A 19,975-nucleotide genomic window follows, 5' to 3' on the forward strand; every position below is an offset into this window, starting at 1 on the left:
CTATTAAAAACAAAAATCAGAATCAGATGAAAGAAAGAAAAATTTAACTTTAAATGACAAAACCAGGAGGACAGAAAATTTTATTTGTCATGCTTAGTGCTTAATAATTGCAATGAAATAGATATTAAGTTTAATTCACCCCCTAGGCTCCCTAAAAGCAGAACAGTCTTTCATCTCTGCACCCTCAGCCTTTAACTGTGTCCCATAGTAGGGACATAATAAAGATTAGTGGCAGGAATGAATGATTCTGGAAGACAAGTTATGTGGCTATATCACTGGGAGGCTGGAGAAAGTTAGAAAAAATAGTAAAGTATAAGAATAGGACTGAAATAGGATGATTTAGAGAAGAGTTGAAAAGGATATATAATTATCCAGCCTAAGAGTTCGCCTCTATCTTATTCCATTCGGGCTGCTACAACAAATCACCAGATGGTAGCCTTTTCACTGTCCTCACATGGTGGATGGGGCCAGGGAGCTCTCTGTGGTCTCTTTTATAAGGGCACTAATCCCATACATGTGGGTCCTACCCTCATGACCTAATCACCTATCCGAAGGATGCATCTCCAAAGACCATCACATTGGTGGTTAGGAATTCAAAATGTGAATTTTGGGGGATAGAAACATTCAATCTATAGCAACCTCCGAATGAACCACCCCTCCTCAGAGCACATATTGCTCATGTGCAGCTATGGCACCCAGCTCATTTAATTGTTATAGCTCCTAGGGGTGCTTCGATGGAGTGTGTTCATCTTCTCATTCCTAGCACAGAGTGTGGCACGTGAATGAGTATTCAGAGAGCATTTATGGATGGACTGAACCAGTGCATACCCAGTATCATTATCATCACATCCTAAGGTCTTTCCCAGTTTAAAGAGAATTGAGGTGTTGTGTTGAGAAGTTAGGCAAATCGTATAATGCACCAGAAGCAGTGTCTAAAAGAATAGGCATCCAGCAAACACAAATTTTGATGAACTTTGAAAATTCGAACCACGGTATGAAGTTAAAAAAACACAAATAGGCTTTGTCGGAAGAAAAAAAGGTTTTTGAAATTTTTCATTAAAAATTCAAGAAGAAAAGAAGGTGGGGCATGGAGAGGGAGAAAAAGCAGTAGGGAATATGAGGGAAGAACCGGAAAGAGTGAAGACAGTGGATCAGATTTTTCATTAGGTCTAGCCTGGTTTGCTTTGGACCCCTAACCAGGGATGATTTTTATCTATTCAATTTTCAAAAGCAATCCTTAATGATATTTCAATGCCCAGTAATATTTTATTTATATTTTAGAGTCAGTGCTATCCAGGAGGATTATTCAGATTTACATGGCAAACAAAGGTATTTAATAAAAGTCTTGGACTACGTGGAGAATCAGAGAGAGATTTCCTCTAGCTGCTTCATTTGTAGCCTTAGAGAAATAATGCATTAATCTGCAATTAGATCATGTCATCTTTCAGGATGTTTAGCTAAGGTGAAACGTGTAATTAGACATTTTAAATTGCGTGTCACCACCCACGGGGTTGACACATGTTGTTTTCTCTTCGGTACAGTTCTGCGTAAGGATTCACTCAGTATATCCAGAAGTCACCTTGACCATGAAAATAAGGCTCCTGCAAATTACAGCTTCAGAATGAAATCAAACGTTATCTTCCATTATTTGTGTATTCCAACCTGAATGAACATGCATTTGATAAATAAGTTTTTCATTTTGCTTACTTATTAATTTAACATACATTTTATATTTGAGGATAGCTTAATAATTATCAAAATGACTAGCAGATAATGATTAAAAATAGTCCCACATGTACTCAGTCCACCTTTTATTATGGTAGGTATAGGCATGGAAAAGAGGTTTTAAAAGAGAGAGAGAGGGGGGCTTCCCTGGTGGTGCAGTGGTTGAGAATCTGCCTGCCAATGCAGGGGACACGGGTTCGAGCCCTGGTCTGGGACGATCCCACATGCCGCGGAGCAACTGGGCCCGTGAGCCACAATTACTGAGCCTGCGCGTCTGGAGCCTGTGCTCCGCAACAAGAGAGGCCGCGATAGTGAAAGGCCCGCGCACCGCAATGAAGAGTGGCCCCCACCTGCCGCAACTAGAGAAAGCCCTCGCACAGAAACAAAGACACAACACAGCCAAAAATTAAAAAAAAAAAAAAAAAAAAAGAGAGAGAGAGAGAGCATATGTAAATATCTTCTTAATATTGAACCCAGTTGAGTTTCCTCAGTTTGTTGTACATGTGATAATTACCCTGGAGCATTTTTTTCAATAATGGCATGTTTGTTATTATAAATAACTTTATATATGTATTTTTTCATTTGGGATTTTTGTAAAATATTAGCAGGTGAGGGAAAAGAAATAATGTAGCCCATCTCTATGTGTATAATAATGAATGCTAAATGTTAAAGACATATCTGCTAAAATACACTTAAACAAATGCAGTATGGCCTGCTTTATATTTCTCTACCCTTTTATTGCAATGTTAATCAGGAATTTAAATTTTACTTTTAGGCATGGTATCCTGAGTACTATGTGAAAAGGAAGTGATGATGGAATTTTTATTTTAGTGTTAACAGCAGTTTTCAAGGGACCTAATTAAAATCTTTATCTGAACCTTGAAGATGGGAAGGCTGTGTGAATGCATGCACTGAGTTCATATGCCTTTTGAGATTTTCTTTTCAATTTTATAGTATAAAATTTCTAGATTTTTTATACTTTCTCCTATAAAAACAGTATTTCTTGTTATCTTTAAATACCGCTTTCACTTAAAATGACAGTTAAACAGAGTTTCTAAAATATTTTGAAATACTTTAAGAGGGAAAAACCTACTTTTCCAAGTGTCTAACAATAATTTAGGAGTTCCAATAATTTTAGGAGTTGCCTAGCCACTATACATTTTTTTTTTAAAATTAATTTATTTATTTATTTTTGGCTGTGTTGGGTCTTCGTTTCTGTGCGAGGGCTTTCTCTAGTTGCGGCAAGCGGGGGCCACTCTTCATCGCGGTGCGCAGGCCTCTCACCGTCACGGCCGCTCTTGTTGTGGAGCACAGGCTCCAGACGCGCAGGCCCAGCAATCGCGGCTCACGGGCCCAGTTGCTCCGCGGCATGTGGGATCTTCCCAGACCAGGGCTCGAACCCGTGTGCCCTGCATCGGCAGGCAGATTTTCAACCACTGCGCCACCAGGGAAGCCCCACTCTACATATTAAGGTGATGTCTGGATGATTAGCAGGATCATAATTCAGAAGATAAGAAAAGTGTTGCTTATTTAATTTTCAAGTCCACCATTCAGGTTATGTCAGTATATCTTGAGTGGGGTAATACTGGTTGGTCCTCAGGGAGAAATAAATGCTTATTGGTTGTATAGGTGTTTATTTAGTATCTTTAGTGGACTTAGTGTCAATGAACTACACCTTTATAATGACCAGGAAGAAAATAATCTTTACTTGACCATTACCTAAAAGTTTTATGGGACCATGCATTTTATTTTCTGCCAAGACATTGTGTGGGTATATGTAGGTAAAGACTAGGGGCAGGGGGGTGGGCAGGGGCGAGAAACACTGAAATACAATGTCTGTTGGCTCTGTGGTTACCTAGCAGATCAATAACATTTTCTTATGTCTTTCAAAGTTTCAAGGTCAAACATATATTAAGATTAATATTTTTCTTTGGCTGAAAATCAATGAGTGATCAGCATAGAATGGAGTGGTGTAAGACAAGTGGTGCAAGTCAGAATGGAAACTCCTATAATATGAGAAATTTTGTGTTAAAATGAAGTTGCTTTACTCGTTTGAACTTAGGTCTTATTTTTCTGAATGAGAATGTGGTGTGTAGGGATTTGGGAGGAAGTGCCTTGGTAATCATGGAGTACTAACATTGCTGGAAGGACTGGTTTTGTGTGTATGCCTGTGTGTGTTTAATAAATGTGAAATAACGTTCTGAGAGATAGCTGGAACAATTTAATACAAACATTAATGCAAAGTGAACAAAGATTCTGGAGGCATACTGCTTGAGTTTGAATCCTGGCTCCTCCACCTGTTTTTTCTGTGACAGACTATTTATTTAACCTACTTGCACCTCAGTTTCCATCTCTGTAAAATGGGGATAATAACAGCAGCTACATTATTAAATTGGCTTGAGGATTAAGTGAGTTAATATCCCACTCCCTCCTCTTCTTAGAAAGGAAAATTCAGGGGGTTTTTTGTGTATTTTTAAAGGATGTATCCTAAATACCCAAAACAATGGTGGCAATCATTTAAAATTGAAGATACCCATCAGAAATGGAGAAAAAATGTGTTTCTTAACCACTGGCAAGGACATTTATGCATAGGCTCTGTGTTTTAGTAGCAGCTTACTCCAAGGTGACTGTGTTACTTACTGAGATTTGACCTCTTATATAGTTGATAAATTAATCAGTAAAGAATAATTACAGAACACTGAAAAATACAGATTATCATCAGAATCAAAATTTGCCTATTATGGTGAGTTCCCTTCAGATTTTCATGGAGAAAATATTGTCTTAACATCACAGTTTACTGGACTAAGAAAGTTGGAGGGATTTTTGTTTGTTTTGTTTCTTAATGACAGACACCTTAAAAGATTTTGTTGTTGTTCAGGACCATGAAGTACATTATGGTAAAAAGCTAATCATTTCTTGAGTAATTTTTTTTTTTTTTTTTTTTTGCTAAATACTAATATCAGTTTAAGTAAGCTTGATAGCCAGCCTTGATCACGATTGATTACACAGCATTTGAAGTCATTGCTCTAGTGCTAATAGTAAATCTATTTTGTACTGTGTAACCTCTTAAATATCCTTATTTAAACTGTCTTTGCTCCATGGAGTGTCACTTGCTTGTAGACCAGTAAGAGATCTCTCTCTTCATAACTGCCCCTTCATAACTAGCACAGTGCCTGGCTCAGAGCAGGCTGTCAGTAAATGGTGGTTAGATGAACAAATCATACTAAATGAAAAGGTGTCAGTCCATTTTAATTTACTTCTACTTTACTGTGCTTAATTTTAAGGCATAATAAAATTGATATTAAGACCTGCAGTAAAGGCACAGTGGTGGGAAGCCTAGGAATTGAGGTACCGTCAGAGTTATACGGCAATAAAGGACAATCATCACTTAGACGTGGCTCAGATCTATGGAAATTGACAACTAGTGTAGAGAATCGTATTATCGACATTGCCTACACCTGGGTAATATGACCACTGAAGCACTAACTGTGTTCAAGCACTGAGCTCAATACTCATTTCAACTCAGAAAACTCTATGGGGTTGATTTTATTAATTGTATTTTGCATCTAAAGGGACTCAGAAATGTTAAGTCATTGGCTCATGGTCACACAGCCAGTAGGTGGGTGGAGACCAGAATTGGATCCTGTGTTTTTCTACATGAAAAGCCTGTATTCTTTGCTTTTCTTTGGGAGTCAGAATACTCTGAGCTGGCCCAAATACACTACACGTTTTCTTTGACTCAAATGAGTCATGTGTACAATGGATAAAATAACAAAACACTGAAGATCTTAATATTGTAAAGCATTTCAAATAATACTCCCCAAATAAATATGAAAATCCTGCAAAATGTGGCAAAGCAGTAACCATTATACCATTTTATTTGGTTAAGAAATCCTCTAAAAATTTAAAGTCAATTTAGTCAACCTGCATTTTTATTTACATTCTAGCATTCAGATAATTTTCATTTCCCTCAATTTCCTCTTATCCCCTAAATCCTTACGTAGCTTCACTTGAGATCATAGCTTCTTCTAATTCTGTTCAAGGTGTAACTTTTAAGGAAAAGAAAAGCCATTTTTGAGTGTACTTTTCATCTTTCCTTGTGAAGAAAGTTATAGTTAGAGATAAAGTTTGATCTCCCTTCTCCAAGTACCCTTTAATAAATGGATTATGCTTCTGAGGCCCAGATAGTTCCAAACCACAAGAACCCTGCGTACAGAGCTGTCACTGAGAAACCAAGGACGCAATAGATACTTCAACTTTCTCTTTTTAATTTAGTTTACAAATCCAAATACAGCAGAAATTTGCTGATCACTTCCTTGCCATATTTTTGTTTGTTTGGTTTTTGTTTGTAGTTTTCTGTTTCTACATTCCAGTGTTAGAATTCGTACCTAGCCCCTACCAGGCAAGTTCAGGCACTTACCAAAGATCATTCAAAATACTATGTATTATTCTTTCTAGCGATTGAGTTTTATTACTTGCAGCTATCATTTAAGTAAAGGAAAGTGCACTATGTTTTGATGTCATTTTGTATCTTTTGTGCCAGCATGAAAAACATTCAAGATCCATTTAACATCAATTGAGAAGAACATTTATAGGACCAAAGAGTCTGTTGTATATAACATATTTGAAATTATTTTATAGGTAAACATTTATTCTTATAATATGCTAATTTTGAACTTGAGTCTCTTAATTGTTCAGCAAATTATTCAATTTATTTAGTTAATTTTTATTTTTTAACAGACTGGTAGAAAGCTGTATATATTAACTAGTATAAGTATTGTGTGGAGCTTAAGCAGCATTCCAAAGTATTGAATCAGCTGGAAGAAAGATTTTCTTATTAAATATATGCATTACGAATGTATTTGGAATAAAATTATATGTAACTGCAAATGCAATATTTTAAGATGTTTGCTTCAAATTATGAAAATTATAATCTTATTTAAGAGCAATTATAATCAAAAAGCTTCCTCACAAGGAAATACTGGTTTTAATATGCTTCAAACACCCTTTAATCCTTCTGCCGCCATCTGTTATTACAAACATGTTGCTTGTGCTACCTTAAAATGTAAACGAGGGTGTATTCCATTAGAAGGACTTCTTTTCTATATGAACACAAAAGAGAGAGGTTAATAGATGCAATAATTCTGATGGATGATTCTTATAAGAGGCCCCTAAAAAGAAACAATCAATCAAACATATAGGTTCTAGCTCTTATTACAGAACAACAGATGTCAGGGCTTCTTAAGAAAATGTGTACCCATCACAGAATACTGCTGAGTTCTACCCTGTTTGAAACTAATAAAAACACAGTTGCAATGCCAGCTATGTAAGCTAGGGAGGAATTCAGTGGAAAAGTGAGATATCAGAAATGCTTTCAAGTCCTTTGAAATTGTAAGTGCATTTGAATGTTATGCCGTGAGCAGGGAGGCTGCATGAAGTGATTCTGTTTCTAAAGGTAGTTCTGAAGAATCTGAACTACAGAATTCAAGAAACAAAGAAACACTACTGGTGATTTTGAAAAACCATATAAAGCTGAAGTTAGGAAGACCTGCATTCCAGAACGGTTTAAAAATGGCACATGATTTCAGAGTAATTTAAATAATTTTAAACTCTTATATATACTTGATTTTACAGTCTAATAGTTAATATCTTAGTTTTAAAAAACAATAAAAAGGCAACTTCACTACTTCCATGCTTTGTTGGGAGTTTTGCTTGTCATGGAAGAAAATAAAAGAAGAAAGTAAAAGAGAAAATCTTAATAGTTCGTGTTTCAACCCTGTTCGACTCCATTCTTTGAGAGTTTTTTCTAATCTTTAGCCTTTCCAGATTTTCTCTTAACAAGCATTTTAAGTAATGGCATGAATTTTAGGAATTCTCAAAATATTTTCTGCTATAATTTAAATATATACAGAATCTGGCAGTACAGTGATCTGTTCATTTCTTGAGTGAATATGTTAAGTATATTTAATCATTGGAAAATAGAAACACCTTTCTGACTCAATTTTTTCTCACCTAGTTCTTCATCTCAAAGAAGAAGTTCCTTTAGCAACCAATGAAATCACTTGGTAAAGCAGGTGTAATGGACAGATGTCTTAATGTGCTGCCTGCCTGGGACAGCACAGTCTATTGGAAAAAAACAGGAAGTAAAGATGCCGGAGCAGAGTAATACATTAGTGTCACATTAAGAGAGGTTCATGAGATGCTCTGGGGGACACGGAAATGATTCTACATAGATCAGCGGGGTTAAGGATGGCTTCTGAGAGATGTGAATAGGAGTGAGAATCATTTTTGAAGGATTTCAACTGAGAAAAAGTTAGGCTAGCCAAAAATTTTAAAGAAGGGCCTGCCATGGTTTTCCCTGGAGAATTAAAAAACATCAGCTTATACTTGAACTATAAAACTTTCTTTTAGCTCATGGTCTGTGCCTACATACTGGCAAAGGAACGTACAGTGGAGAACATAAAACTATTGCAGTTCTATTTTTAATAGCCCAGTATGGATCTGTAATCCATCAATTACATAAAGTTTTCCTTAAAGAAACTTATCTTTTCATTCTACCTCTCTGAAGTGTGCATTTCTATACTCGAAGGCCCATTTTGTGGACTATTTAGTATTTGTTTTGTTGTCTTAAGTTTGCTATTTCAAGCTTTAAGCCGTTGTTACTCCCGTAAATTCTAGTGATTCAAGATTTCTATGAGCAAGTTCATGTTGACCCAATCGACTGCCTTCATGTCTTCATAGAAGGTGATTATATCCCCCTTTGTCTTCCTAAGTGGAGATATTATCTTTGCAACCCTGTCTCCTGTAGCAGTCTGCTTTTCCTCTGAATCGCAAGCAGTATGTCATATAAGAGAAATGAGAAGGTGGTTGTAGGCATTGCCTGAATGGTGAGCAGTTCTTATGCATTACTAATGGCAACTTGAGAACTACTTAGACAGAAGGACACTTAGCACCAGATAAAATGATCATCCTTCCAGAAGATGGAAGCTCTATAATTGAACTGGAATAACCGTTAAACACTACATCCCTTTCTTTTCTGCCTGATGTGTCATATTTTGGTAAGTGAACATAATCATTTACTACACATCTGATGCTATACTTTAGCAAATTCATAGTAAAACCTTTTGACTCATGAGTTACATAGAACCAATCAGAGGCCAGATGTAATATTGTTATATACCTGTAGTGTTTTTTAATGTCACATAACCTACTATAACAAAAGTGTATTGAGATAAAATATTGGATTGTGTTTTTTGTTCTTTTATAGGGTTTTCTCCTTTTTTGGTTTTAAGGTTCATTAGTGTGATTTTGTTTTTCTTCAAACTTTTTGATTGTGATGATACGGATAGTCTAGGCAAGAAGCTTGGGTCACTTAGGGTATCATCTCATAGGATTCTTACAAAGATTAAATAACAGTACAAGATAGAGTGTTTAGAGAACTGCCTGGTACACAGTAATCACTCAGTAGCATTCTTTTTAGGGCATTATAATTAAATATTATCGCTCCATAGGTCAGTTACCTTTACTTTTCTCCAAGCAGATTTATCCTAGGTCGCCTATAAATGATCAATAAAAACTGAACAACACTACTAGAAAACTAGCTCAAAGTCTATGACCTAAATATTACCTCAACCAAGTATGTCAGCTTTGTAAAGAGATTGGAAAATGTGGCATCTGTGAGTCTGTTTGGGGCAAGGAAGCAGGGAGTTGGCCTGTGTGTGTTCTCAGTCCTAATCTATATTCTGAAAGCAAGCTGTCATTCAAACTTTTTAAAAGAATTGGCTTATAGGAACAATGAATTTATTTCATAAGGTTTGGTAATAAATAATTGTGTCACTTAACTTTTCTATTGTTGTTTCCCTGAAATCTATTCACCATACCACAGCCAAAGTGGTGTTTTGAAAATTCAGCTCTGATTAAGTTATGCCCCCTCCTACCCCACTTATAGCTCTATTTTTTTTTTTTTTAATTTATTTTATTTATTTATTTTTGGCTGCGTTGGGTCTTCGTTGCTGCACATGGGCTTTCTCTAGCTGCGGCGAGCAGGGGCTACTCTTTGTTGTGGTACGCAGGCTTCTCATTGCGGTGGCTTCTCTTGTTGTGGAACACGGGCTCTAGGCGCACAGGCTTCAGTAGTTGTGGCGCACAGGCTCAGTAGTTGTGGCTCGCAGGCTCTAGAGCGCAGGCTCAGTAGTTGTGGCGCATGGGCTTCGTTGCTCCACGGCATGTGGGATCTTCCCAGACCAGGGCTCGAACCCGTGTCCCCTGCATTGGCAGGTGGATTCTTAACCACTGCACCACCAGGGAAGCCCCACTTATAACTCTTTAATGATTTTATAAAGTTTAAGAAAGACAGTCCAAAGTCCTTGCTGTAACATACAAGGACCTCTGGGATCTGAATCCTCCTTACCTTCCCAGCCTACGGCTCCTCACTCCCACTGTACTTTCTGTGGTTCAGTGGCCCTGGTCACGGGCTCAACACGTCAGAAACTTTGCACATGCTGAACCACCTCCCTGGAATGATTTTCCCTACAGGCCTTGCTCAACTAATTTTTAATTCTAATTTGATCTCAACACAGTGCCTGGCACATAATTAGTGCTCCAAAACACAGGTAGCATAAATGAAAAAGTGAATGTTTAATGGAATGTGTACTTTCTCAGAAGCTCTGTAATAAAGGATCATTTGAAATTTTTTTCATTAGCAGTTTTCCCTTTATGTCACTTTATATTAGAATAAAGTTCAAACTCAACTTAAATATTCCCTTCTTTGGATTCACATTCATGTATCTGAATTGTTAAAAGATTCTTACCATGTTAGTAGAGAAAAAAGTCCTTTATCTGCTAGTATATTCTTTTCAGATTTAGGGTTAATACATTAATAAAGGGCAAGGGGTAATACATTCTCTCTCTAGAATTTTAGAAGATTTTGAGAAAAGGTCCAAAACTTAGCTCACCAAAAATGGAATGACTGCATGTATCAAACCTATATTGAATGGTAACAATTGTAATAGTGAATATGCTGTACATGATATAAAAACTGTCTTACAATTTGTGCTCTAAGGAAGATATTGTGAAACTACAGCCAGACAGAGATAACAAAGTAAAAAAAAAAAAAAAAAAAAATCTTAAAAGGAGAAAAACCATACATGGAAGCTTCAAAATATTAATCTTTTGCAATTGCCCAAGTTCCCTCTCATAGCAGCCTTGGTTGATTAGAATGAGGAACTGTGAGTAAACAGAATTCCTTTGCAAGAAAAAGTGTTTGGGCCCCAGAAGCTGATGAATTTTCTTCTGTTCTTAGGGTAACAAAAAGAAAGAAAGGTAAACTTCTGAGCTTTACTCTCTATATAACAAGGTTGTTGTGACCAAATGAATGTGAAGAATTTAGAATACGGTACAAGTCTAAAATATTGATGTGAGTAATACTTTTTTATTAACTATTAGTAATGTCAATACATTCTGTATGCTACTGAGGAAATGTATTTTATGTGCACTAAATAGAGGTGAGACCCAATTAGAAATGAGAAATTATTCCTAATCTTACTTCTAAACTTTAAAACATTTGTTCATAATTTTAAATCTTTCAAGATTTCATTATTCATTTTTATCTCTCTCTACTTGTTAGTTTCACACATCTTGAAAAAGAATATTTGTTGTCTGAATTACTTTTTATAAAATAGGAATTAAATATTGTCTGACATTTTTAAGCCTTTAAGAAATGTGTTTTTTTTTTTTAGTTTATGAAGATGCTAGTTGGTGTGTGTGGGTGTGTGTAACTAAACATCCCGAAATGTCCCACACTACTCATATGAGTAACAATTAGAAGTGCACATACAGTAGTATTACTATGCTTATTCTCTGAGTTATTGTGTACCATTATATTTCATTATATTTTATTTCATTGTCCACTGTATGTTCTCACTCTGTCTCTGAAGGAACACTGTCAAGAGATATACTTTGAATCTGTAACTTACTTGGCTTCTTGACTACACACTCTACTTTTAGAAGTTTCTTCTACTTTGTCTTTCAGCACAATGCTCCCTTCTTTTGACTATTCTTGGGTATATTACATTTTCTCTGTCCATCTTGTATTAAATGTTGGTTTTCTTCAACAATAGTCAGCCATTTCCAATACAAGATATTTAAATCCAAAACAAGAACATGCTTCCCCCTCAAATCTACATCCAATCCTCATAACACTTAACATCTTTACAAGGGTCACCTGGTAAATTGAACATTACTTCAGTTACATTTTACAGGAAACAACTTTCTGAATGTCTCACAGGTGTGGCATGGGTCAACCACTTGCCAGTGATCCCACAGCATAAGTCCTGGAGCTGACACTTGGACCAAGATTGTTCTTCAGGCCCCTTCTGTACAAGTCACTGCCAAAGATACCATGTTTCCTGGAATCTGGTAGAACATCAATACATATTCTTGAACTAAATGAATGTAATGAACCCTAATTTATTAATTCAGAGTTTACATTTTGACTGTGTCTATCTTATGTTCTGTTAGAAGACAGGGAAGTGGGAAGGGACCAGTATTTTCTGAACAGGAAACATTTATATACCTTAATCATTCGTTTGTCATACTTCACCTCATTCTATCCTCGTAACTCTAAGACTGGTACCATTATCACCATTTTAAAGATGAGAAAACTCGGGAGTTTGAACAATTCTCTTAAGATTCCTGAGCTGGTACATGTTAAAGTCACAATTTAATTCCAAACCTGTCTAATTCTAAGGACCCGCAATCTTTCTACTATGCCATCTTGCCTATTTACTTTGCCTGACAATCTATGGAAAATAGTTTCCTCTTACACCATAGTTTTAGCTTTTCACAACACATATGTCAAGCTTTCTGTCATATCACTTGTTTCAGATTAAGTCAGAATAAAAACATTGACAAGGTAAGTCACCTATCTATTTATTTACAGAGCCTTAGACAGAATCCAGAGGTATGAGTCAAAAACTTAAGGATATGAATTAATCCCCTATTATATATTTTTGATATCATATTGGAAAAGGTACTTATTCCTCCTGCATTCTTGTTATACATATAAAACACTCAAAAAAGTTAATATTCATAAAAGCCTTGTCTTGCTAATAACTATTGAAATTTAAGTGAAATAATCATTGGCTTCTGAAAACATGTGACCATTAAGTCAATATATGCTACTACTCTCTTTAATTTTTCCAGTATATTATTGAACAATTCCTTGTTCAAAAACTAAATATCAAGGATAACAAGTAAGATATTAGCTAATATTTGAGCATAAACTATTAGGGACAATGATGTAGTTTTATTTTCTTGTGTTACAGTAGAGAAAGGCATCTTAGCCAGACTAGCACAGTGATGACATATTTTCTGAACTGTTTTTTCTCACATATCTTATGCTTAATTTAACAAATATTTATCAAATGCATACTGTGGGCAAGGGGTCACTATGGAGCGCACAAAAGAGGCTAGAATATCATTTCTCCCCTTGAGGAATTCATAATCTGGTGGCAAAAGCAGACTTGTATGTAATCAACTGCAGTATCTGGAAGAAAAAAGTACATCTTTTAATAGCAACACAAAATACTCTGGTATTGTAAAAAGAGCAAGGCTAGAGGGCAGGGCACTGTGGAGCTTGGAATGAAGTGGCAGGATATTAAATGGAAGACATCAGTTATGAAGCTAAAGCACATCTAGGCAATAACATGAGAAGAGTCTGGATTCGTCAGTGGACTGAGAAAGCAGAAGGGAAAGAATATCAGGGACATTTCAAGGGAAGAATCAATAATATGTGACACTTAATCAGATGTGGGAGTGGAAGTTAGGTGGAGTCAAAGATGAATTTCAGTTTTCTTATCAGATACTAAGCCAGGGAACACGAAATAAGAAAAAGCGTAAGGGAAATGTGCAACATTTCATTTGAGGTTTGTGGGTTTAATATACCAGTAGGACATCTATAAGTAGATAGCCAGCAGGAGGAAATTTGGGTCTAGAATATAGTGAGGAGGAAGCAAAAAAAGAAATTACAATACAACACAAAACTACGGGAACCTCCCTGGTGGTGCAGTGGTTAAGAATCCGCCTGCCAATGCAGAAGACAGGTTCGAACCCTGGTCCGTGAAGATCCCATATGCCGCAGAGCAACTAAGCCCGTATGACACAACTACTGAGCCTACACTCTAGAGCCCGCGAGCCACAACTACTGAGCCTGTGCACCACAACTACTGAAGCCCGCGAGCCTAGAGCCCGTGCTCCGCAACAAGAGAAGCCACAACAATGAGAAGCCGGCACACCACAACGAAGAGTAGCCCCCGCTCGCCGCAACTAGAGAAAGCCCGCGTGCAGCAACAAAGACCCAACGCAGCCAAAAATAAATAATAAATAAATAAATAAAAATTTTAAAAAATAATAAATAAAACCACAAAACTACAAAAACCAAAAACTACAAAAACCAAAAAACTACAAAAACCAAAACGTATGGGCATTGACACAGAACCAAAGTTTTGAAACGGTGGAATGGTGCTTAACAATCTCAATAATGCAGAGAAGTTGAAAATTGAGAATTAGGTGTTAGATTTGACAGCCATGAGATGCATGATGACTTTAGTATAATGAATGAGGAAGCCGGATTGCTGAAGATTGAATAGATATATGGAAGTAAATGCAGAAAAGTTCACTATGAAAGTTTTATAATAAAGAGGAAAAAAGTGAGTAAAGGGTAAAAGGGTAGTTGATGTAGAATTAATATTTTGGCCTAGTATGGTGAAAAATGAACTTGTTTATAAGCTAGTAAAAAACAAAAATAGAGAAGAAAAAGAAAAAAGATTCTTAACTCAAGGTCCATAGAGTAGGAGTCTATTTGGGACTTCAGGTTGGTTTTGATCTCTTAAAAGCATAAACAAAATAAAGAGTGTATGTAAATTTTTATTTGAAGAGTCATGAGATTCTCATAAGGATCTCTACGTCTCACTGCAACCTCCCAAAAGAAATAAATTTTGGAATCTCTGAAATACACAGAGGGAACATTTTATGGGCAATACCCAAGGAAGCAGGATGAAATTAATTCAAGAGGATGTATATTCTACACTATTTCATTGAAAATTTCATCTGTGAATCTCAAAGTGTTCCATGTATGTTTAAAACAAATTTGAAAAGAATAACTCATATCATCTCTTAATTTACTCTGAATTCTGAAAGGAAAATAGACCTAAAAGGGTCATCACTGTACACATTCCCTAAGAGATAACTGAGCACTTGCCCAATCTGTGCCAGGCATAGTGCAGGGGGGACTCAAACAGTTAGGCAGGACACCTAACCTAGAATTTAGTGGAACCATGCCAATGTGGGATTCAGTAATGGTTTAGCAGACAAACCATCTAAGCTAAAACATGAAGAACCCATTCATTCAGCAAATGTTTATAGAGTGCCCATATGAGCCAGATACTATCCCAGGTGCTGGTATTATGGGCATGAATAAGACAGGAATGTCTGCCTTCATGCATTGTGGCAAGAGGGAGACAAAATAAACAAAAGTCTATAATATCAGATCTTGATAAGTGTTATAAAGAAAATATACGGGGCGGGGGTGGGTATAGTGGCAAAGGAAGACTTCCCTACAAAGGTGACATTTGATAAAAGACTGGAATAAACAGAGGAAATGAGCCATGTAAATATCCAGGAAAGATCATGTGTGGTAGAGAGAACAAAGGCCCTGGGGAGGAACATGGTCTGTTGGGCTGGAGGAATCGCCAGTGTGTCTAGAACAGACTGAGGAAGACAGAGATGAGGAAGGTATATGAGGCCAGAAAAGACTTATGAGCCATGTTAAGGAGTTGAAATAGGAATAAGTCAAGTGAGGATTGGAGGGAGTAGCTTAACTTATTCCAGAAGTTTGACTCCTTATTGAAGGAGAGTGTGGAGAAATGAGGTTGGAGATGGGGATAATTGTATTATCATTTTCATAGGATAGAAAGGACTTGATGAATGGTTTACTGCCAACTAGCCGTCAGCAGTACACGAGAAACCCAAGGTTTGCAGATCAAAGACATCACTAGATAATTTCATCATCCAAGATTCTCTACCAAGAGATATCAATTGTTTCTTTCTTTATACAAGACACTGTATTGAGTACAATGCTTTAGATTGAAATGGGTATATTCTAATATAGTAGCTTTAGATAATTTTATAAATTTTCTTACTTTGCAGAGCCTAAAGTTCTGAGAGTTTTCAAAGTAAACGTATTTCACTGATTTATATGTACATATTTTAAAGAACATGAAGATAAAGTAGACTGATTTTTTTAGTTATTCTAAAATTGGTTTTAAACTTTATAAAATTTCTAACTTTGATTTTTTGAGTGGTTCTCTTTAGTACATAATGTTTTTAGGAATATAAAATAATTCTAGGAACTAAAATTAAGTACCCTATTCTCCCTTCCCTCATATAACTGATGGACTCAAATTGTTAGTGATTCTTGGGTAGCTTTACTTGTTGTAAATTATGTGCTTTTACATCTGATTTAAGAAATAGGTAAATGTTTATTTAATTGTTCAATTGAGATTGATACAGTTGTCTTCTACTTGTGTTATCTTCTTATTACCCCAATCATACATAGAAGATATGTAATTTTTAAAACAATATAGGTAATTTATATAGTTTAGAATGAGAAGTTTATGGTTACTATTACATGAGCAAGCTATTTCAATAGAGGCTTCCTTATTCTATTGCATCGTACTTGCTTAAGTCTGAGTTTTCTCATATCTGGGTTCTTATGACACTGACAATGTGATGTTAAAAATGTGGGACTAAATATTTTGTGCAAAATAAACTGTTATATCAAAGTATACCATAAAATTTTTTACAACTTACTTCATTTATTTGTTTATTGATAGGCTCTTTTCTCATCAAAGTTGAAAGCCTTTTTTGCAAATTATAAAAAATTTTATTGTGACCTGGTTCATTTAGTACTTACTTACATGAAAAAAGCTTGAACTTGATAATAATACAGAGCCATTCAAACAAGGTCAGTATACTCTGCCTTCGTTATTACAGTTAATTTTTCATGATTTTTGTTGTCTTTTTAGAAAGGTTACATCTTTTACAATTTCTTACATTTTAAATACATTTTCTAAAATATTTACTATGTATATATTTGTTCATGTCTTTATTTTTGTATTTGGCACCCCAACATTGGCATTAGTATAGAATTTAGCAAATACAGTAGTAACAGAGTTTTAATTGAATTTTGCAAGAACTTAAGCAACATGAAAGCAGGGATCTGATCTGTCTTGTTTGCCTCTGTAACTTCAGACCTACAAAAGTGTCTAGCACAAGGTAGGTGCTCTATAAATATGTTAATGTAAAGGAGAGAAGAAAGAAGAGATAGAGGACAAGAGAAAGGGAAAGATGAATTAATAAGACAGTTTTTGCCCTGAAGAGACTTAGAGGCCAGATAAGGAAATAGGACATGTGCGTAAAAACTAGAATAACAATACAGTGATGTACCCTCCAATATACCATAATTATATGTGCCTTCAGCATTCAAGAATGGGAACCTTTAGGCTGAAGTGTTTTTAAATTTGAAGTTGTGTTAACTTGATATTAAAAAGAATAATGATGTCAGTAATGGTAACATTAACACTAGCCAACCCAACAGAGCTTATTATATGCTAATATTTCAAGTGAATTAATTTATCCAATCCTCACAATAGCACTATTGGATAATTATTATTATTATATTTGTTTTTTTAGATGAAGGAATTGAGGATTATAACTAGGAAGTTCTAAAGACAGAACACAGTGACAACCAAAAGATAACAGTCTGTGAAAGCTCAATTCAGTCCTATACTGGAAGTATCACTCAAAAAAAACCTTTTTTTCATACAGCATTTATTTTTGCATTTTACTTTCATTTATCTTTTTTCCTTAAATTGGATTTATAGTAAAATAGTAATAGTTATAAATCAGTATAACAATATAAATATTATTTCAAACTATTTAAAAGCTCCAATTTATTAAATAGCACAAATGTTAATTATGCTTCTTTGAAAAATTTATTGAAAGGGTATCTCTTTTATTTTATTTATTTTTTTATTGAAGTATAGTTGATTTACAATTTTGTGCCAACTTCTGCTGTACAGCAAAGTGGCTCAGTTATACACCTATATACAGTCTTTTTTTATATTTTCCATTATGGTTTACCAGAAAATATTGATTATATCAATAGTTCCCTGTGCTATACATTAGGACCTTGTTGTTTATCCATTCTAAATGTAATAGTTTGCATCTACCAACCCCAAACTGAAAGAGTAGCTTTGAAACAAGCAGCTAAAGAAAATCTAAGAACATGTCAGTGTTCTGCTGATTCTAGCATTTTGTGTCTCTAGATTTCTAACCTCACCTACGAATTATTGCTCATTCTCTTTCCCTGCTCCACTCATACATGTAAGAAAGTCTGCTAGAACTTGAGCTGTGCAGAATAAAATGTTAATCTCTTGGCTTATTCAATCCAAGAATGATTGTAATACACTTACAATGACTGTAATAAATTGAGACTGTGACTGACTCAGATAGTGGCATAAAATTAATTACTTGTCTTTAGTCTTATATAATGCATTATATATATATATACACACATATATATATATATATATAAAATATTTAGGAAAAGCACACAAGCATGGAAGATACATATATAATGCACTATATATAATATAATTAATATATATTATATATGCATGATATATATAATATATAATGCATTATACATACATGCCTTCCATGCTTGTGTGTTTTTCCTAAATCTGTTCTCCCAGTGACTTTTACCTGCACTTCAGATCAGAGTTCACCTAAATTCCCACAGTGGTCAAGTATTTCTAGTGTTGCTAGTTTGTTATCTAGTAATTAGCATACCACTAACAGTGGTCAATAGATGATGGCATAAAAAAATAGATCATGTGCATCATGGCCAGTTTTAGCAAATCTCTAGACTAGATTCCTTTCCTAACTAAATTTATCTTATAAAGAGGTCCAAACGTATTTTGAATAATTTAAAATCAAACGTGAAAATACATTTACAAAAGAAAAAAGAAATATATTCATTTGTCCTCAATAACAAAGGAATAGAGAAACTGAAGGCAATCAGTTGAACAAAAACAGGTTGTTAAAATTCACAGTGTGTTCTATGTTGAAATTTTAGAAATAAAAAAGAAAAAGATGAAAGCAGATGCACTGTTTTGTGGATTAAATCAGACAAGAGAGCCAAGGCTTTCAAACTCCTTCTGATCAAGTTACAAAGAATAATGATATAAAATTCTTTGTAGCTTTTATCCCTCATTGACTAATATTGTAAAAGATTTCTCCCTGGCATTTTTTTTTGCTTTAAAAAAATCCAAATAAATTTTAATTCTAACTATAAAGCAAAAACTTGTTTTTCTAAGTAGTTAATGGTATTTTAACATTGTATCCTTAGAAGTAAAGTGCTATGTTGGTTTGACTTGGACGGTGTCTTATAGCAAGGAAATATGAAGTCTGTAATGAAAAAGGCACTTTTCACTCACTGGATTGAGAATCAAAAGACATGAATGACAGCTTCTGCTATGCTACTAATAGGCTATAAAAACTTGGGCAGGTGAAGTTCCATTTATGAACCTTTTATCAAGGAGGGGAATCACTGACCCCTTTAGAGAATCTGGTGAAAATGCACAAATACATAAATGCGTGCAATTCTATGTAATACTTTAGGGGGTTGCAGTCTTCTTGGAGCTATAGTTCCCACCAATAGGTAATGAAACCAACGACTAGATAATTCCTAAAGTCCTTCCACATTCTATGTTTCTAATACAATTTGCAAACATTTTGTCTTAAATTATTTTTTAACAGGGAAAAAATGTTTGAATAGTGCAAGAGCCTACCTCTCCTGCCTTCTCCCCCACTTTTTGCCTTTGCACATTGCAAACAAGATTCTTCTTACGCAATTGTCTTACAGGGCATCTTGGCATAAGGATATTCAAATGTAATTATTCTTTACACTTTCATGTCTCAGGTAATTTGGCTGGTATATTGTCTGTGATTTGCTTATACATAAGGTCAAAAACCTGACCCCTGTTAATAATACATCATAAACTAATCATTTATATTTTCTTTACCAAGGTTCACTGAACCATTTAACTTACACTGACTACTGCAACATTAAATTTTTCATATTAAAGTGTACTCAAATTAACCTTTTTAAATTACACTATAAAAAAGT

Source organism: Eschrichtius robustus, chromosome 13 (assembly GCF_028021215.1).
Source record: "Eschrichtius robustus isolate mEscRob2 chromosome 13, mEscRob2.pri, whole genome shotgun sequence".
Lineage (NCBI taxonomy): Eukaryota > Metazoa > Chordata > Mammalia > Artiodactyla > Eschrichtiidae > Eschrichtius > Eschrichtius robustus.